The sequence below is a fragment of the Neophocaena asiaeorientalis genome, unplaced genomic scaffold, assembly GCF_003031525.2.
Source record: "Neophocaena asiaeorientalis asiaeorientalis breed wild unplaced genomic scaffold, Neophocaena_asiaeorientalis_V1.1 scaffold719, whole genome shotgun sequence".
Classification (NCBI taxonomy): Eukaryota; Metazoa; Chordata; class Mammalia; order Artiodactyla; family Phocoenidae; genus Neophocaena; species Neophocaena asiaeorientalis.
Window position 1 is genome coordinate 291,317 of NW_020173970.1, and position 22,341 is coordinate 313,657.

At 35.5% G+C, this 22,341-nt stretch overlaps 1 protein-coding gene across 1 annotated transcript in view; it reads right to left on the minus strand.

Annotated features, from left to right (window-relative positions):
* LOC112404949 (calcium uniporter protein, mitochondrial) overlaps positions 1 to 22,341 on the minus strand; it is a 47,894-nt gene that overhangs the window by 20,100 nt on the left and 5,453 nt on the right. Inside the window, exons 2-3 of the mRNA XM_024753141.1 lie at positions 7,675 to 7,845; positions 5,961 to 6,065 (exon numbers count right to left, since the gene is read on the minus strand). The gene's annotated coding sequence lies outside the window, so the exon portion shown is untranslated. The remainder of the gene's footprint in view (positions 1 to 5,960; positions 6,066 to 7,674; positions 7,846 to 22,341) is intronic.

Below are 22,341 nucleotides of genomic sequence, written 5' to 3' on the forward strand. Positions count from 1 at the left end.
GGAGGGGGGAAGGGAGGAAAGAAGGAAGCAAGCAAACTAAACAGACCCTCTCCTCTTCCTTTTCCTAATGAAGCACACACATGTTAATGATCAAATATGTATAGACAATCATAACCTGAAAATCTATAAAATCTGAACTCAGGCTTGGTATTTGTTTTATAAAAGAGCTTCTATTAGAATGCCATTCATCGAAGACTTATTCTTTTAAAATTAATATTCATATTACAGGTTCTCCTGTGTAGAAAATTTATTTTTTATATCAGTCTTTTCTCTCATGGCTTCTTCTGTGTTTTATGTTATAGGTAGAAACATAGTTCTCACTCCAAGTTTTTAAAACTATTTCTCTTTCGATTTTTTTTATTATGATAAATTATAAAATAAGCAGCTAAGTGAATGATAATATACATTCATACAACGTAATACATAGCAGCTGTGAAAAAGAATAAGGAATTCTTTATGTTCTGGTATTTTAAGATCTTCAGAATACACTGTTAGGTAAGAAAAGCAGTTTGGTGGTTTTATACCTTGACATCTAGTTAAACTGGAATTATGTTTCCCCATATATCCCAAATTCCCCCAAATTCCCTGTGTGGTTCTGAATTAGAGTTAGCCAAAAGAGAGATTCAAGTGAGGTTTTAGAAGGCAGAAGTGAAGCGGAAGACATCATGCTCTGAAGCTTGTCGTTAGTAGTGAGAGACAGATGCAGAGGTGCCTGGAGATGCCAGTGTGTGCGTGCTCTCCCTGGCTCTGCATCCAGCTCTTTTTTCTCAACTGCCACCTCTGATGATTAACAGCAAATCCACACCCACAGCCAGATGCAGCTTTCTAAAGCTGTGCTGTCCAAAACAGTAACTGTTTGCTGTGTGTGGCTATTTAAATTAATTAAAATGAAACAGAATTTAAAATTCAGTTTCTCAGCCATACTAGCCACATTTCAAGTGCTCAACAGGCACATGTGACTGATGGCTACCATATTGGACAGTGCAGAAATGGAACATTTTCATTGTCACAGAAAGTTCTATTTGATAACACTGTCCTAGGGATCTCTCTACCAGCCCTCCTTTGTTAATTCTTCTTATCCTAGTAGTTGGACGCACTTGAATTTCCAGGTTCCCTGGCAAGCTCTGATTTGTCCACATGTGCCATCAATTCAAACTTAGTAACTTTTCTCTGATCTTCCAAGCTCCCCTTTACAGACTCTTACTTCTTTACCTTCATCTACAACTGTACAAAGTCTCATTCCTATAGTCTTTTATTCCACTTTATTCACATGCTTCTGCTTCCCCAATTGAACCCTGACCGACATGAACAGTATATGTATGATATGCTATTATTTGCATAAAAAGGGAAAAAAGATTATGCATTCACATTTGCTTATGAATGCACTGACTCTCTGATAGGAAACAAGAAACTAAGAACAATGCTTGCTGGTAAGAGGAGAAAAGGGTGGCTGTGAAACAGGGATGAGAAAACCTTTTCCCATATGTTCTTTGACTTTGGGAGTTGAACATTGTGAATACATTATCATTCAAAACAAATAAAATTTAATGTGCTACAACATACATTCAAACAGCAATGAAAAGACTATAAAATGATAATTCATAGGAGATCAATCTCACAGATGTCCAATTCTAGACCTGGCTGAACACAGAGTTGTTATCTTTCTGATCAGTAAAGCCCTGGCAAACTCAAGAGACTTAGCTTTATTTTGTTAGATTTTCTTGACAGGAAGAATATGCTTCCAAGGTATTGTCATGGTGGAGGAAAACAACCACCTCAAACCCTTGACCCTGAAAAATCTGCCCACCTATTTGGAGATGAAATTATAGGAAGAGAGAAGGTAAATCTGCTAATGGCTTAACAAAAACACTTCTGGATGATCCGTGTATGCTTCCCTAAAAATGCAATTAAGATGTTTATTAATGTTTCTTCATATGCCATCAGTGCCAGGATAATTAAGGTACACAAAGACAGGAAGATGTGCACAAACAATGGGGATTAAAAAGTCTTTTCAGCTACTATAATGGTTTGGGAAGGATTCTGGCTATCTGAGTCTCTGATAAGGTATTCATTATAGTTGGTATTTGGTTTGCCTGTTCAACATTTTCTCTCAATTACTTACATTATTAGGAGAGAAGCAAGGTCTCCAATATCCTCTGGATGGATAAATGGGGGAAAAGGCTTAGTGTTGCCAATCAAGATGAGTTTCCTTAGCACAAAAACTTTCAACGACCAGTGGTCACAGGGGAACCCAGCCATATACAGCTTTGGTAACCAAAAGAATGCAATGGAACTTGCAACTAGCCTTGCTGCTATGACCTGCCCCCTTGTTCCATTTCAGTTTTTTCCTGCCTCTCCCCTCCAATTTTCGCATTAGGTACAACGGTTGTCAGTACTTAGGTATTCGTAATACCTATGACTGCCCATCCCACATAAACATCAAACATGGCTGTATTAGACCCTATATGAATAAGCCCTCTATCCTCAGTGCTTGGTGATGTGAAGTTAAGGGTTACTGGTGCACAACATTCATAGAGCATTTTTAGCTCTAAAGTGCTATCCATGCACAGGGAAAAGAAAAATAGGAGAGAAAAGCGAAAATTAAAGGGGCATAAGGAATGAGTAGAAAAAAACTGTGTCAAAACTTAAAACTATTCTGAAAAAGTTTTCCTTCATTTACTATTTTAACTTTTATTAGATAAAGTATATTTGTTCCATCTGCTTCATGTATATATAAAATCCTAGTGTTCTTCTCATTATCTAATACCCAAAACCTAGTGCCTTCAACTTCTTTTCTCCATTTAGCTTTTTCACTAAAAACAGTTACAATGTGGGGAAGAGGAATATGTTTACTCATCTGTATGATCGGTATCCCTCTCAAATACAGAAATTCAACTGTTCTCTTACTCACCGCAGCTGACAAACAGTGGTGACTTGGAGGAAGATAATATGATGGAAACAAAATGAAAACCTATCTTACGTTTATTTCAAAAGAAAAAAAGATTTTTTTTACTATGTTTTAAAAATTGAGGGAAAAGTGTTTATGAACTTAAAACAGTATTATTTAAGCTTCTGTGAAAAAAGTATATAATGACATAATCGCTCATTGACTAATAATAACAGAGCTCAGAGAGATTTGATGTCTAAATTTAAATATTAAAATGGTCTTTTAAAGTTTTATACTAATGCTACTATTGAGCTTACCAAATTTCATACTTCAAATTACAATTATCCCATGAATTATAGACTTCTGACCCTTGCAAACTTCACATTCTAATTGACTTGTAGGGAAGGTGGACAGATATCCCACAGTTCTGAGATACAGATAAAACAAAGAGTTGTAAGGCTGCCAAACTGATTACCAGAGAAACAAATATAATTTCTCCCCTTTTCAGTTTCTACCTTTACTTTCCTTATTCAACTTGAGAATAGCCTTATTTTAAAAATTAAAACTTTCATTTCTCTTTTAAAAACACAGTATTAGACAAGATGGTTAGAATTATTCACTGATTAAAATACCTCTAGTTTTTGACAACATAAATCTTTACTTTCCTGATTGTTATACTTTATATAAGAATATATTAGTCAACTTTTAATATTTTACTAATGCAGCAGAAAATCAAAATACAATGAACTCCCTAGGAAATTCACATACACACATAAGGTCTACCCATGTTGTTGCAAATGGCAGGGTTTCCTTCCCTCTCATGGCTGAATAATATTTTAGATACACACACACACACACACACACACACACACACACACACACACACACACACACACACACACACACACACACACACACACACACACACACACACACAAACTCTACATCTTCTTTATCCATTCATCTGTAGATGGACACTTAGGTTGTTTCCATAGCTTGGCTATTGTGAATAATGCTGCAATGAACATGGGAGTGTAGATATCTCTTTGAGATTCTGATTTCATTTCCTTTGGATATATACACCAAAGTGGAATTGCTGGATCATACAGTAGTTCTATGTTGGTCAAAGGGTACCAATTTTCCAATTATAAGATGAATAAGTTCTGGGGATCTAATGTACAGCATAGTGACTATAGTTAACAAAACTGTAATGTACACTTGAAAGTGGCTAAGAAAGTAGATCTCAAGTGTTCTCATCAAAAAGAAATGGTAATTATGTGAGATGATGGAGGTATTAACTAATCCTGTTGTGGTAATCATTTCTCAACATATAAGTGTATCAAATCATCACATTGTATACTTTAAACTACACAGTGTTATATGTCAATTATATGTCAATAAAGCCAGAAAAAAATAAAGAGCAAATTTAAAGGACAACAACAACAACAAAAACTGAGTAAAATAAGGCCTGTACTTCTGTTATTTTAAAGAGAACATCTAGTCCAAGAATCAGGGAATAAAGAAGAAAAACATATTAGTATAGCTAATATATAGCTAACAATCCTTAGTCTACATGTTCAATTATTCCAACTTAATAAAATCTGATTCAGTAATGTCTTACTATTTAAAGGATTCTTTAACTCATTTAACTCGCTCAATATAGGATGACTACCTAAGTCAATGGGGTATACAAAAATCACAGTGCCTTCCCTCTGATCATTTGAAAAGAAAAGGAATGAAGAATTCAGAGAAGAGAATAATCACTTCTGGTTGGCTGGGAGTAAGAAAAAGAAAGAATGGGATCATGGAAGAGCTGACATTGATGATTTTGACCTGAGGAAATAGGAGGTTAGGAATAAAAGAAAAAGGCATCTTAGAGGAAAGGTAAGAAAACACTGAGATGGTAAAGGAAAGAGCAAAGGAACTAGAGGGTGGAGGAAAAGTAGGAATCTTTTAAGAGGAAAAGAGAAAAACTTTAAAGGTAGATGTGGACCAGATTTTGGACGCATTCAATACTTAGGCTTTTACTTAGAACTTTTTCTACACTAGACACAATTCTCAAAAGCAGAATGGAAAATAACAAATGTCCTAGGAAGCTGATGGAGGGGGTGGTGGTGGTGGAAGGGGAATTAATGACAGCAGTGAGTGACAATGAACATCAAGGACAAAGAGAGAAAGATGACCAAAAGAAACACACTTCAAAATGTTATTTTAGAGGGCTATTTAATAGCATCAGTACTGTGCAAAGCCATATCAGAGTGTGGGGTGAAAAGAAAAATCAGTAAAACTAACTTTGTCTTTATTTAAATTTTTGATATTTTGTTTATCATCGATTTTTTGCATTAACTTTGGTTTTTAAAAGTAGTTCATGAAAATATTTGATTACTGAGTTTTCTGGCACTGGAGGCAAATATCCCATTTTTTTGCATAAAAGCATATTCTTGTCCGAAGTTCCCAAGGACTATTATTGTACAGTAGTTGACTTTCAAACTGCTAACCTTGAGCCATCAAAAAAAGGGGTTAATTCCTGTTACAAATGTTTAAGAGGACAGGGAATTCCATAATTTTTAAAAAAGATTTCCCCAGTGGGCTTCCCTGGTGGCACAGTGGTTGAGAGTCCGCCTGCCGATGCAGCGGACGCAGGTTCATGCCCCGGTCCGGGAGGATCCCGCATGCCGCAGAGCAGTTGGTTCCGTGAGCCATGGCCGCTGAGCCTGCGTGTCCGGAGCCTGTGCTCCACAACGGGAGAGGCCACAACAGTGAGAGGCCCGTGTACCGCCAAAAAAAAAAGATTCCCCCTATAACGTTATTAAAATAATATGACTTTTAGCTTGTATGGAAGGAAGGAGTTTAAGTTATGTAGAACACTCATTTATGTGAAACAGTGACAAGAGCCGATAATAAAGCATTCTGGTGTCTATGTTTTAGTCAGTGTACTAGCGAAGTGCTACCTATATGTAAAACTTTGACTGCTCTTTGAATGCTGTCTGTTTCTCAACTTTACCCAGGGGAAAAAAGTTCTTTCCAAAAGCCATTCTCACATTTCTCTGACCTTATCAAGGTTACTTGTTACCTCTCTTTGGTGGTCGTACATGATATGTTAAGTCATTAATGACCAGTTTAAAGTCATCAAGGAGGAGGAGGTCTATTCCTGTTGAGGCAGCAACTCGAACGCCATCTGTGAAAATTTAAATGTGAAAATTTTAAGGTCATATGTCCATAATTATTCAAGAATGGTCAGGAAAAAAGCAATCCTCAAAATAGATTTTAAAATTATGTCTTCTCTTTTAAATTTCAGTTAACTTTTTGCCTTATCCCTAAATTCTATGCTAAACAAAGCTTATACTGTCTGAGGCTTTTTGTTTTCATGGCAATCTTCTTGGTGAAGATTTAACAACGTGTTTTTCTGGAAGAACTTTATGAACAAGTGAAATAATTACATAGATGTATAGGTGTCAGCTGGAAATCTAGGGTCACTGGGAGAGGTGCATGGATGTCTATGATGGAAGTTGGTTGAGTAAAACACCCAATGTTTTCTAATATATGGTACTTTGCAGTATAGTTACCGATTAGTTGCCAATAACCCAGGAGGGGCAGATGCTAGGGTTAGCAAAGTACACCAAGCTGATCTATTAATTACATTACAAGATGAGTTGAGAATTAAGAATATTTAAAATATTTAAACTACAGAAATGTGGCAAATTAGCAACAACTGAGTAAATCCAAGGGTAAATAGGTACTTACTGTACTAGGCTTTTACGTTTTCTGTAGGTTTAAAATTTTCCAAAGTGAAAGTGGGAAAAATGTAAGGCACTTAAAAAATAAATAAATGAAATGGATATCATGTCAAATGGGAATTTTTAGTGCCTTATTTTATATTGTTTTCAAACCATATGTCTTTATTTTGTAAACATTTATGTGAAAGACCTAAGAAGATTTAAAAAGAAGGTGTAATATTTCATATCTTCAGAGATGATGGCTCAACTACTAGAAAAGTTTATTCTACACCTAAGGTAATGACAAAAGGTCTCAAAAGTATAAATGTGATTGATGGTTCATCTTTGCCCATGGCATTATATGTGAGGTGCTTTTGAATGAGATCCCTGTGTATATACCCTTGCTAAAACTGAGCAATCATATTCTGAAAATTGGGAGAGAAATCACTGTCTCTCTTGACATTTGCTAAGCAAAAGATTGTGTCCTAAAGGTAAGAGCATGGGATTCTTTTGCAGTGGTGTGTGTGTGTGTGTGTGTGTGTGTGTGTGTGTGTGTGTAAAAACAATTTGGAGTGAAATGATGGGTGGGTGGGAATTAATAATGAAGGTGTATGCCCAGTAGTGGGATTGCTGGGTGGTATGGTAGTTCTAGTTTTAGTTTTTTAAGGAACCTCCATACTGTTCTCCATAGTGGCTGTATCAATTTATATTCCCACCAACAGCATGGGAGGGTTCCCTTTTCTCCACACCCTCTCCAGCATTTATTGTTTCTTGATTTTTTTATAATGGCCATTCTGACTGGTGTGAGGTGATACCTCATTGTAGTTTTGACTTGCATTTCTCTAATGATTAGTGATGTCGAGCATATTTTCATGTGCCTCTTGGCCATCTGTATGTCTTCCTTGGTGAAATGTCTATTTAATGGCCTATGTGGGAAAAGAACCTAAAAAAGAGTGGATATATGTAAATGTATAACTGATTCACTTTGCCGTACAGCAGAAACTAACACAACATTGTAAAGCAACTAGGCTCCAATAAAAATTTTTTAAAAAATAATGAAGGTGACTATACCTGGTGAATAGATTGCAACCCTGTCAATTCCCCGATCCTCTTCTTGTAGTTGTCGTAAAAACACACCAACAGAGTCTGAGATAGGTTTGAGTGTGAACTGGCAGCGTTCACGCCGGGATGGTAGCCTCACAGATATCACAGGTAACCCATTTTGATACACCACTGTCACATCTGAATGAAAAAGATCCATAACCATATGATAATTAGATTTCATTATAAGTTAAAGTGACATTATTAATCTTCTTAAATGGGGGTTTATTATTATTAGTGTGGCTTAAAATGTTTTCTAAGGTTCAAGAATATGCCCTTTAGCTTTAGTTGAAGGTTATTCCAGGAAATGGCTTATGGAAGATCTATCACACAACACTTTGCAGAAAAAAGAAAATATGCAAAGGATTATCTTTTAAGTGGGTCAAGGAGAGGCTTTCCCAGGAATTTAAGGTAAAGTTCTTGGTATTGGTGAATACAAACCCTGAATCCATTTAGTAAACTTTTATTAAGTAGCCAGAGATTGCTGGGCCAAATTCTATACCCTGTAGGAGGTGGCTCTCGGGAGCCAGAGCTTTTTAAAGAATCTGTGGGGAATGACATGTGAAAGTACACTAATAAGTGAGACTTACTCAAGGACAATCAACTCATATTTCTGTAGTACATATAATATTATATCCAAGTGCTTGATAAGTAAGCATTCTCTTATACAACTTGGACATATTATGATATAATAAAAAACAATTCCTTGTAAGTTCTCTTGAACATTTTCCTGAGGTTAGCAAGAGGCCAAAGCTCAACTTTTGGGATTTACTAACAAAACGTTATTAAGGGAACCATTATCATAAGCTACACAACTGAAAGGATTTTCTACAACAGAATGGCACAGAATTCCTTATTTCCTTATCTTGTTCCTTAACAGTCTTGATTTATTGAACCTTAGTCCCTAAAACAAATGCCAGAATAACTCTTTCAAAAAAATTTTCAAATGAATCTTTAATAAATAAATTTTGAACCATAATTTTTTACACAAGCAACCAAGCATTTAAAGACGATAATTTAGGGATTTCCCTGATGGCACAGTGGATAAGACTTCGCGCTCCCAATGCAGGGGGCCTGGGTTCAATCCCTGGTCAGGGAGCTAGATCCCACATGCATGCTGCAACTAAAAGTTCACATGCCACAACTAAGGAGCCCACGTTCTGCAATTAAGGAGCCCACCTGCCACAACTAAGACCTGGTGCAGCCAAATAAATAAATAAATATTAAAAAAAATAAAGATGATAATTTATCACTAGTCTGTGAAAGGAAAACAGGGTTTGGAATCAAATCTGGTATGGAATCCAGCCAAAAATAATAAATAAATAAATTAAAAAACCACTTAGCATACTGCTTTAAGATGAATGATGTTTCTTTTTTAAGAATATTTTTAAATTTAATTAATTAATTAATTTTTGGCTGCGTTGGGTCTTCCTTGCAGCACGTGGGCTTTCTCTAGTTGCAGTGAGCGGGGGCTACTCTTCGTTGTGGTGTGCAGCCTGCTCATTGCGATGGCTTCTCTTGTTGCGGAGCACAGGCTCTAGGCGCCCGGGCTTCAGTAGTTGTGGCTCATGGGCTCTAGAGCGCAGGCTCAGTAGTTGTGGCACACTGGCTTGGTTGCTCTGCAGCATGTGGGATCTTCCCAGACCAGGGCTCAAACCCTTGTCCCCTGTGTTGGCAGGCAGATTCTTAACCACTGTGCCACCAAGTCCCTAATAATGTTTCTTTATTAGTTTTTTTTAAGACTCAAAAGATACACTCTATAAAGTTTTTAAGGATTCGAATCCCTCAAAATTGAAGAGCCGAGAGGAAATATACATAGAATAATAATGTTCTGGAGATTCTAAATGCATCAAACTTTTCATAGTTGTAGTCATTTACATCTTATTTCCTTGCCTGGTCTAGTAAATTATAATGCCTACAATGAATACAAAAGCCTCACACTACATTGTTCCGTGACTTAAATTTTAAAAGTAACCCTTATTGAAGCGTAGTTTATAAATAACAATGTACACTCTTATTTTAAATGAACATTTGGTGAATTTTGACATAATAATCAAGATAAAGAACATTTCCATTAGCCCCCCCAAATTCTCTTGATCCGATTCAAGTTAACCCTGGGCAACTATTGATTGGATTTTTTCACCACAGATTATATTTAGTTTTTCTAGAGTTTTATACTACTGGAATCATACAGCATGTACTCTTTTGTATCTGGCTTCTTTCTTTCAGCATAATGATTCTGAGATTCACCAGTGTTGCTGCATGCATTAGTAGTTAATTTGTTTTTATTGCTGAGTAGCATTTAAAATTGTGGATACATCACAATTTGTTCAACCATTCACCTGTTGATTGACATGTGGATTGTTTCCAGTTTTGGACTACTATGAATAAACCTTTTATGATTATTTACTCACAAGTCTTTGTGTGGACATATGGTATACCTTTTCTCATCCTTTTACGTTTAACCTACCCACGTCTTTATATTTCAAGTGGGTTTCCTGCAGGCAGCATATGGTTGAGTCTTCCTATTTTATCCAATCTGACAATCTGTCTTTTAATTAAAGTGTGTATATCATTAGCGTTTAATAAATTATAAATATTGTTGTGTATGTCTGCCACCTTGCTACTTTTCTTGACTCAACTCTTCTTTCTTCCACTTTTCTTCGATTCATGCCCTCTTTTAGATTAACTGAGTATTTTTTTTATTACATTTAATCTCTACTATTGGCTTATTAACTGTACCTTTTCATGTTTTGGAGTTACTCTATAGCAGGTATTGCCAAATTTTTTCTGTTAAGGGTTAGACAGACATTAAATACTTTAGGCTTTGTAGGCCATAAGATCTCTGCTGCAACTTTAGACTCTGCACTGTGGTGCAAAAGCAGCCCTAGGCAATATGTAAACGAATATGCATGGCTGTTTCAACAAACTTTATTTACAAAAATAAGGAGTGCACTGGACTTGGCCTATTGGGTTTGCTGAACCCTACTCAAGGGTTTACAATATACATCTTTAACTTATCACAGTTAACCTTCAAGTAATATCATACCACTTTAGGTATAGTGTAGAGAACCTTACAACAATATACTTCCATTCCCCCTGTATTGTTCTATATTTTATTTCTACATGTTATAAACCACACATTATTTTTACTTTGATAACTGATTATACTTTAAAGAAATTTTAAAATGAGAAAAATGTCTTTTATATTTATACACATATTTACCCTCTGGTGTTCCTCATTGTTTCTGGTATAGATCCACATTTCCATTTGGTATCATCTTCCTTTTGTCTCAAGAGCTTCCTTAAACATTTCTTGTTGTGCAGATATGCTGACAATAAGTTCTCTCAGTTTTGGTAAAGTGAGATAAAGTCTTTATTTCATCTTCAATTTTGAAAGACATTTTTGCTATGTAAAATATTCTAGGTTGGCTTTTTTTTTTCCTTTTAGTGCTCTAAAGAAATTCCTTGCTGGTTTGCACAGTATATGATAAATTTATGTACATTCTTATCTTTGTTCCTTTGTATGTGATATGTCTTTTTCCCTCTGGCTGCTTTTAATATTTTCTCTTTATCATTGGTTTTCAGCAATCTGATTATAATGTTCCTTTCTATGGTTTTCTTTATGATTATTCTGTTTGGGAATTGTTAAATTTCTTAGCTCTGGGGGCTCATCGTTCTCATCAAATTTGGAAAAATTTTGGCCATTATTCAAATATTTTTTATGTCTCCCACCCCTCTCCTTATGGGATTCCAATTACACTTATATTAGACCATGTGGTACTGTCACACAGGGCACTAAAACTCTGTTCATATTATTTTAGTTTTTCCCTCTCAGATTCATTTTGGATAGTTTTAATTGCTATGTATGTCAATGTCACTGATCTTTTCCTCTGTAGTGTTTAATCTGCTATTAATTCCATTTATATTGGTTTTCATTTCAGATATATTTTTTACCTCTAGAAGTTCCCTTTGTTTATTGTTCTATTTTTCTTCATATTATGCTTATGTTTTCTTCTCTCTCTCTGAATATAAGGGTCACATTTATAATAACTATTTTAAAATCCTCTGTTAATTCCATCATTTCTGTCATTTGTAGATCTGGTTCTATTGACTGATCCTGGCACCCCCACCCCCCACCCTGCAGCTTCTTCACATGCCTAGTAATTTTTGATGGGAGATTAGACATTGTGACTTTTACATTGCTGAATACCGGATCTTGTTGTATAGTTAAGTTGCTTGCATATTAGCTTGATCCTCTCAGGTCTTTTAAGACAGATCTAGAAAATCCTTTATTCTAGGGCCAATTTGGCCCCACTTCCAAGTTATGGTTATTCTGGGAGTCTCTGCTGTATGTTCATGTATTCAGTGATGTCTCTCCTCTCTAGCTGCTGGGAAGTCAAATGATTTCTGGCCCTGAGTGAGCACCAAGAGTTATTCATTTTACAGCTTCTGGTAGTTGCTATTTCCTTGGAAGTTGTTATAGCCTGGCCTTGTGGTTTAGAATTTAACCAAACCCTCAGGCTACAAGCTGAAGCAATGTAAGGTTAATTTCATTTGTTTCTCTTTTCTCAGAGATCAAAGTCCTGTCTTGCCTACTGTCCAATGTTTAGAAACAGTATTTTCATGTATTCTATCTGGTGTTCTAGCTGTTGACAGCAGGACAGCAATTCCCACAGCAGTTAATCCTTTGTGGATACATGATTTGAATTTTTACATAAAAACTAAAAAGAAGCAAAGTCAGAAATCTCTGTTTATTCCTTCCAAAAGGAGAGTCTGAGTTTCCTAAGGAAAAAGAGGCCAAAAATAGTAATATAAACTTAATACATAGCATGTACCACCTAAAGTTTTCAATATCTAAAGTAACTTGAAATTTTTTTCATTTTTTTTCCCATTTTTAAAAGAATCCTTAGCAATCCATTGTTTCCGTAAAGTCAGAGCCAGCAACATAAATATCCCTATTTGTTCTATAAGCAGTAATGATGATGGGGTCATAAAATTAGGTGATTAACTTGTCTACCTGGTGCTTTCTTCCCTTCAATCCAGTCTTCTTTCTATTGATATATGCAAAAATATTCACACACAGATTTCAAGAAGTAGACAGAGTTGGATTTAAATAAAAGATAGGAATCTGTGAATCTTAAACACATAAAGTATGGAAGATTTCACTAATACATCAGTTTCACAGGAAAGTGCTTAGGGGTTACTGTTTTTAAATAACTGAGACAAAGTCAACAGATAAAATTAAGGTCTTTATCACTCAGTTTAACTTTTTCCTTTAAAGATTATGAAGCCTTTAAAAGGAATTAAATATGAAAGCTTTGAGAAACTCTGCATGGATAGCACATTTCAGAACTGACAAACCTTTATTACAATACTGCTTTTGAAATAAATCCCCAGGTCTCCTTCTTTCCCACACACTAGATTGTAACACAAATGTTAGATTTCTTGTTTTGCAACCAAAGAATAACAATTACCATAGTTCCTCAAGTTTAACAATATAAAAAATTGCTGTTAGTTGTAGTGAAGTCACAATGGGAATTTACAAGCTAATGACAGCTGTCAGCTACTATTCTCTAGAGATAAATACTCTTTTTAAGTGTAAATTGCATCAAGTAACTTTTTGGTTGGTTAAAAAAAATCTTTTGCTTTGATTTCCATTTCAATAAGTAAGAAATAATCTAAGTATGTTCTATAGCAGTGTGGTTCAAAGAAACCTAGAAATTATGGGGCATCCCATACAAATACTGAGAGACAGAATATGACAACTGATTTAGGAATAAAAAGTAAAGACAAGGAATTTTCCAGAGTAAGAACAGAAGTGCAAGGACAACAGACACATGGGGTTGAAGAAGTAATATATTAAAAAAAAAAAAAAAAAGCTTTGGAGCATTAGGTGTAGAAAAAGTCATATAATACAAATGCTTGTTATTTAGCCAACTGTTAAAAATTCATAGTAGGAAAATTAGTTGGTGCTCAAAATAATTAGTAAAATCTCCTCTAAAATATATTATTTTATGAACACTGTTACTGAACACAAATTCGTGTGCCTGATGCACAGTGAGGTCAAACAAACCGAAATGTCAGAGTATGAAGCAGAGAAAGGTTTATTGCAGGGCCAGTCAAGCAGAATGGGTGGCTTGTGCTCAAAAATCCCAAACTCCCCAATGGTTTTGGGGGAGAAAGTTTTATAGGCAAAGTTTGGTGTGAGGGCTGCAGGGTTTGTGACTTTCTTCTGATTGGTTGGTGGTGAGGTAACAGGGCGGTGCCCCAGGAATCATGTGCCCAGCCTGAAGTTACCATCTTCCACCTGGGTCAGGGCCTTAGTTCCTGCAGAAGAACTCAAAGATACTATCATGTGTATTCCTTGAGGAGGAACCAGGACCCTGCCCCAAGGCTGCACTATTGCTTCTTAACTGTTCCTCCCTTGTTTCTGCATTCCCTCCCCTCCCTGATTAGCAACTGTTTGAATCAGCCCTTTGGAACTCAGGGAAGGCTGAGGCTGAATGAAGCCCATTTTCTACAAACAAGAAACAGGGACACAGAAAGGACTTGTACCCAGGAGCCCCACAGGGTCCTGCTTGGTTTCAACATGACTGTGTATCTCTTAAGGACTTATTATGAACGGTAACTGGTACAATAAGGAAGCACATTTAGGGTGTTTTCTGCAGAGATACTTTGAACTGAACTTTATATTATATGATGGATGATTCCAGTGGTTTATGATCTTGCCATCATCTGTTTCTTTTCTTTCCCTTTTCTGTTCTATTCTGCATCAAGAATGTGAAATACAATAATAGAATTTTAGTATTGGAAGGGTCAGAGAAATCATACAGACTAAGCCCTGCCTCTACAGCTAAGAACAATAAAGTCCAGCAAGGTTAGATGAAGTTCCTAAGATCCACCCATGTTGTCCCAAATGGCAAGACGTCCTCCTTTTATATAGCTGAGTAATATGCTCTTGTACATATATACCACCTCTTGTTTATCCATTCATCTACCTATGGACACGTAGGTTGTGTCAATATCTTGGATATTGTAAATAATGCTACAATGAACACAGGGAAAAATACCTGGAAGTAGAATTGCTTAATCATATAGTAGTTCTAGTTTTAATTTTTTGAGGCACCTCCATACTGTTTTCCATAGTGGCTATACCAGTTTATCAATACATTCCCACCAATAGTGCATGAGGTTTCCCTTTTCTTCACATCCTCCCCAAAACTTGTTATTTCTAGTCTTTTTGATAATAGCCATTCTGACAGGTGTGAGTGATATCTCATTGTAGTTTTGATTTAAATTTTCCTGATGATTAGTGATATTGAGCATATTTTCATGTGTCTGTTGGCCATCTGTTTGTCTTCTTTGGAAAAATGTCTCTTCAGGTCCTTTGCCCATTTTTCAATCAGGTTGTTTGTTTCTTTGATGTTGAGTTGTATGAGTTCTTTATATAATTTGGACGTTAACCTCTTATCAGATATATCATTTGCAAATATCTTCTCCTATTCAATAGGGTGCCTTTTCATTTTGTTGATAGTTTCCTTTGCTGTGCAAAAGCATTTTAGTTTGATGTGGCCCCATCTGTTTATTTTTGCTTTTGTTTACCTTGCCTGAGATGTATCCAAAAAATATTGCTAAGACCTATGTCAAAGAGTGTACTGCCTATGTTTTCTCCTAGGAGTTTTATGGTTTCAGGTCTTATATTTAAGTCTTTAACCCATTTTGAGTTTATTTTTGTATATGGTGTGAGAAAGTAGCCCATTTTGATTCTCTGGCATGTAGCTGTCCAGTTTTTCCAACATCATTTATTGAAGAGGCTGTCTTTTCCCCATTGTATATTCTTGCCTCCTTTGTTTTAGATTAATTGACCATGTAAGTGTGGGTTTATTTCTGCAATCTCTATTCTGGTCCATTGATCAATGTGTCTGTTTTTGTGCCAGTACCACACTATTTTGATATGGTAGCTTTGTAGTATAGTCTGAAACCAGGGAATACAATACCTCCAGCTTTGTTCTTCTTTCTCAAGATTCTTTTGGCTATTCGGGGTCTTTTGTGTTTCCATACAAAATTTGGGGTTATTTGTTCCAGTTCTGTGAAAAATGCCATTGGTATTTTGATAGGGATTGTGCTGAATTTATAGATTGCCTTGGGGAGTATGATCATTTTAACAAGATTAATTCTTCCAATACATGAGCATGGTATATCTTTCCATTTGTTCGTGTCATCTTGGATTTCTTTCATCAATGTCTTACAGTTGTCTAAGTACAAGTATTTACCTCCTTGGTTAGATTTATTCCTAGGTATTTTATTGTTTTTGATACAATTGTAAATGAGATTGTTCTCTTAATTTCTCTTCCTGATAGTTCATTGTTAGTTTATTGAAACATAAGTTTTTTTTTTTGGCTGCACCACACGCCTTCCAGGATCTTAGTTCCCCAACCAGGGATCAAACCCGTGCCCCCGCAGTGGAAGCGCAGAGTCCTAACCACTGGACCATCAGAGAATTCCTGCAAGAGATTTCTATATATTAATTTTGTACCCTGAAATTTAACTGAATTCATTTATTAGTTCTAATAGCTTTCTGGAGGCATGTTTTAGTTTCTGATATAAATTAGGCTAACTTTTTTTTTCTTTTAGAGCTGTTTCACATTTTACTCCTTATGCCATCTGAAATATACTTTTGTGAAATAAAAAATCAATTGTAACAGCACCATTGACTCTGCCCCTTCTCCTGATTTTCAAAGCTAATTCTATCACATGTCAAATTTCCATATATGCAAGGTTTCTCTAATCTGATCCTACAATCTTTCCTGTACCGATACTCCACTGTTTTGAGCATTATGGTTTTAAAAGTACATCTTAATATGTGGTTTAGGTAAACCTTTCCCCCCCTTTCTACTCCAAATTTATGTTAAGTATTTGTATAGTTTTAGCCTTTCATATGAATTTTTGAATAAGTTCATCAGCTCCTATTGAGGTTCATATTAGCACTGTAGTGAGTTTATAAATTTATGTGAGGGAAACTGACAATTGTTACAATGTTGTCCTCGTATTCATTAACATATTATAACTCTGCATTTATTTCTATCTTTTTTTAGGTCCTTCAATAAAGTTTATTCTTCTCAATAAATGCTTTACAGATTTTTTAATTAGTTTTCACTCATAGATACTTTCAAATAATTTATTTTTAATATTCACTTCTCTGTTCATAAATATAATTCTAAAAGTCTATATCCTTTTTAATTAAATTATGATATATTAGACAAAACATAAGATTATCATTTTAATAGAATAAATTAAATATTACTTAGGTGATAGTAAGGCCCTTCCTTATACATTAGGGCAAAAACATGCTCAAATTTACTTAGATATGTAAAATAGATGATTTAAAATTTCTTTAAATTATTCATAGTATATTAAAAATGCTAAATCTGTCACATACTATCATTTGAAGAACACTCATTTTGAAAAGCAGGTAAATATTTATGTAAAAACTATCTTTTTATATCAGTATAAGAAAGCCCAATTATAGAACCATAACTTTAGTAGTTTGTAAATCCAGTCATTTGGGTCCTTCCAACTGGTAGTATAAATGAACTTAGTGAAATCAGCTATATATTTCATTGTGAACCTAAGGTGGATTAGTATTTGTACAACTGAACCTCTCTCTCTGTAGAACTATGTAAAAACATTTGTGTGAAGTTATTACGAGGCTTAAATGATAAAAGTTGTGAAAAGACTTAGTTATAAATCTTTTTAAAATGCATGGTATTATTGGTTTTATGTTAAATAGTAGTATAACCTATGTACCTTTCATTAAATCTGGTTCTTTTAAAATCTGTTTATGAAGATAATTAATCTCTCATAAATGTCAAAAGCATTTGTGCTAAGTAAAAGGTCATCCTCTTCCTTCCTTCCGTTCATCTACTCATTCTACTGAGAATTAACTATTTTATTTTGCTTTTGTAAAAATAAAATCCTGTCCTAATATAGTGCTCTAACATATTTTTCTTTCTATGAATAATGCTTTTGGGACTTCCCTGGTGGTGCAATGGGTAAGAATCCGCCTGCCAATACAGGGGACATGGGTTCGAGCCCTGGTCTGGGAAGATCGCACATGCCACAGAGCAACTAAGCCCATGTGTCACAACTACTGAGACTGCGCTCTAGAGCCCAGGAGCCACAACTACTGAGCCTGAGTGCCACAACTACTGAAGCCCACATGGCTAGAACCCGTGCTCCGCAGCAAGAGAAGCCACCACAATGAGAAGCCCATGCACCGCAATGAAGAATAGCCCCCCACTCACTACAACTACAGAAAACCTGCACTTGGCAATGAAGACGCAATGCAGCCAAAATAAATAAATAAATAATATTTAAACAAACAAAAAAGAATAATGCTTTTTATGGTGCTGCTTTGAAAGTAACTTCATTAAACCTTGACCCTTGGTCCACTTTAATTTCTGGGTGGTAAAAAGTTGAATATAATCCTAAAGTACAGAGAGTGAAGTGCAGTAGAAGAATGATGGATTTTGGAATCTCAGATTTAGTAGTACTGAAGTTCTACCACAGGAGACACCTTGAATACATGAGCCCATTACTGAATATAACTTTACCTCCGTTTCCTTACCTATAATGCAGAGAGTCTAATACCTCAGAAGGCTGCTTAGGAAATTCAATGAGAATATGGAAAAATGCTTGCCTTAATAGTTTTTCTTGCTTTTTCTAAAATCTACAGTCTTAAAACCCAAAGCCTAAAATCATATAAGTTTCCGTGAGAAAATTTCCAATCATGCCTTTAAACCCCAAGAGAACAAAAATGACTTGTTCCACTGAGGGCAACAAGGGGAAGAAAAGCTTAAGTTATACAAACAAATTCCATGTGCCTAGGTATTTTTGGATAATAGACCTCCTTGAGAACCTGAAGAAGGTATGGATTCCCTTCTTAGACCTACTTCCTGAAAAAATTCAAAACGATTTATACATAAAAATTCTAGATACAATCATTTTGTTGCATTGGAAAATGATTTCCTTCATATTACCTGCTATGGACTGAATTTTGATCTCCCAAAATTTGTATTTTGAAGCTCGAATTCCCCATGTGACTATCTGGAGATAGTGTCTTTAAGAGGTAATTAAGGTTAAAGGAGAAGATAAGGGTGGGGCTCTAATCTGATAGGACAATGGCTTTACATGAAGAGTAAGAGCTTTCCCCAGCCCCCACCATGTGGGGACACAGTGAGAAGGTGGTCATCTGCAAGCTAGGAATAGTTCTTACCAGAGCCTAACCATGCTGGCACCCTGATCTTGGACTTCTAGTCTCGAAAACTGTGAGAAAATAAAATTTTGTTATTTAAGCCACCCAGTCTACAGTATTTTGTTATGAGCAGACTACTGCATTGAAGTATTTTAAAAATAAATGTTTACAAAAACTGAAGCATTTTACCTCATTTTAAATCAAAATTAACAGCCATTTTCTGTTGTTTCTTTTTTTTTAAGAAATAAAACAAAAATTTACAAATTAAAACAGAAAATAAACTTTAATTCTATATAAAAGAACATTTCAATTACAAGGCTGCTATTGTTTGGCTTGAATAAAGAAGTCACATAATGGCCTGGTTTTGGAACGTGATAACTTGGACATTATCTTTGATATCTAAAAAGGTTGTACCTTTCTGTTTTGACGAAAAGAAGTTGTAAAAACTCTGAGACTCTGGGAAAGGTATGTGGTAACAAACATAATCACAGCTCTCATAGTTCATCAGATGATGCTTGGCTAGGCATGTGCAAGGAACCAAAGATTTCTCTAAGACTCTTAGAATTGAATTCATATCACTCTCTGTTTTGATGCAATATCAATAGTGAAACGATTGGAAATCCGAGTTCTAGTTTTAAGGTTTCTGAGTGGAGGTAATCTTCAAGAGCTCTAAGGTTTTTCTAATTCTTGTAGAGAAACTGACAAACCTCTCCATTCGTGACTAGCCTAGAGAGAAACTTCATCCAGCAGCTGGAAAATTCACAAGGTTGTCTATTTCTACCTACTTCAGAGCTACAGCTTGGTTGAAAGGGTTCATGATTTTTCTACCAAATCCATAATAATGACTGTAAGGTCTTGAATTGGAAGATTATGCTCATTCATAAAGGCCCAAATATCCCCAAGTAAATCAAGGCATAACTAAACACTTCCTTGTGATAAATTTTCTCTTCTCTTAAAAAGCAAACTCCTGTCCAAAGTTTAATCTAGCAAAGGAAAAATTTCTATTTTGATTCTTTTTCTCATAAAATCTTGTTCTCATAACAGTGATTACTTCTGTGGTAGCAGGCAGGCCTTCTTTTAGGGCTGTTCGAAGTCTTCACTGCCAGTATGTGCCAATGAAAAAAACCAATGTATTATTGCAATGGGTAGAGCTCCTTTCTTCTCTGAGGCCATATAAGTATGCATGGCTCTAAGTTTGGAAGATGTGCCATCTGTTCGTCGAGTACCAAGATCTTCCTTAGAGTAAAAAAAAAAATTTTTTTCCTGGTAGTTATTTTGGAATAGAAATTTAACACTATTTCAAAGATGGTGATAGCCATTAATGTTAACAGCTTTTCTAATTTCCACCAGAAATCACATATTTGGGATTTTTCTTTGTATCAACATGCATATTAACAGACAAAAACTAGAAACTAACTCCTTAGAGCAGTATCAGTAGTTTCATGAAGTCACATGCACTCTGGACGAAACTGGATAGTTTCCAAATTCCCTCAAAACTTACTTCAAAATATTGAAACAAATGACAGCAATCCTAGAATGGATAATATCATCTGAAATTTGACATAAATTTACTTCTGCTCCACACTAAGCCAGTTTAAATACTGTCAGCACATAAAGCTTAAACGTCTTTCCATGTTCATGTGGCTGCTTTTCTTAGCAATGTGAAAGCCAATTTTATACAAGCCTTCAAAAAAAGACTTTTGTGATGGAACATGTTCAACCATATTTTGGTATTTTCAAAATATGAAACTTCTACTTACAAAAAAAAATTCAAACTGTAGGATATATTTTTAAAATGGAAAAATAAAATGGTGTTTCAGCTTTCCCAACTTCACATTTGGGTTGATGAGAACTCTGCCCACATTAAAACACTGTGGCTTTCTCTTCTATCATTTTTCATGATTTCATTACTTTCATTTCTTTTTTGGTGTCAAGTTTTTAAAAGTTGGAATGAAAGACAGTGGTGGGGTATGTTTATGTCCTCAATATAGTGATGACAATAAATATAGAATCTCCAACTGTATATGAGCAGCCATTAATAATAAAACATGATTTAAAAAGTCCACCCTTTCCCACAAAATTATTTTAAAAGTAACAGGAAAAATTCTAGAATAAAAAGAACGCTTACAAATCAATACTAAAAAGACAGTTCATTTTTTTAAATGGGCAAAAAGTTTGGGCACTTCATCAAAGAAAATATTTGAATGGTTAATGAGTACATTAACAGATGCCCAACATCTTGGTCATCAGTGAAATGCAAATTAAAACCACAATGAAATAATACTACAAATCCACTACAATGTCTATAATCAAAAAGACTGACCATACCAAGTGTTGGGGAGGATATGGGGAAACTGGAACACTTAAACACTGCTGGTAGGAATGCAAAGTGGGACAGCCACTTTGGAAAACAATTCTGCAGTTTCTTAAAAAGTTAAGCACATGATGAAAGAAACTGAAGACCACACAAACAGTTGGAAAGATATACTGTGTTCTTGGATTGGAAAAATCAATATTGTTAAAATGACCACACTACTCAAGGCTGTGTACAGATTTAATGCAATCCCTGTCAAATTACCAATGGCATTTTTCACAGAACTGGAACAAAAGTTTTTTAAAGTTTTTATGGAAACACAAAAGACCCTGAATAGCCAAAACAATCTTGAGAAAGAAGAACAGAGCTGGAGGAGTCATGCTCCCTAACTTCAGACCATACTACGAAGCTACAGTCATCAAAACAGCATGGTACTGGCACAAAAACAGACACATACATCAATGGAACAGGACAGAAGGCCCAGAAATAAACCCACGCACTTACGGTCAATTAATCTATGACAAAGGAGGCAAGGGCTTCTCTGGTGGCGCAGTGGTTGAGAGTCCGCCTGCCGATGCAGGGGACATGGGTTCGTGCCCCAGTCCAGGAAGATCCCACATGCCGCGGAGTGGCTGGGCCCGTGAGCCATGGCCGCTGAGCCTGTGCGTCCGGAGCCTGTGCTCCACAATGGGAGAGGCCACAACAGTGAGAGGCCCGTGTACCGCAAAAAAAAAAAAAAAAAAAAAAAAAAAAGGAGGCAAGAATACAATGGAGAAAAGAAAGTCTCTTCAATAAGTGATGCTGGGAAAACTGGGCAGCTACATGTAAAAGAATGAAATCAGAAGATTCTCCAACACCATATACAAAAATAAACTAAAAATGGATTAAAAACCTAAATGTGAGACTGGATACTATAAAACTCCTAGAGGAAAACATAAGCAGAACACTCTTTGACATAAATCACAGTAATAATTTTTGGCTCTGTCTCCTAGAGTAATAGAAACAAAAGCAAAAATAAACAAATGAGACCTAATTAAACTTAAAAGGTTTTGCACAGCAAAGGAAA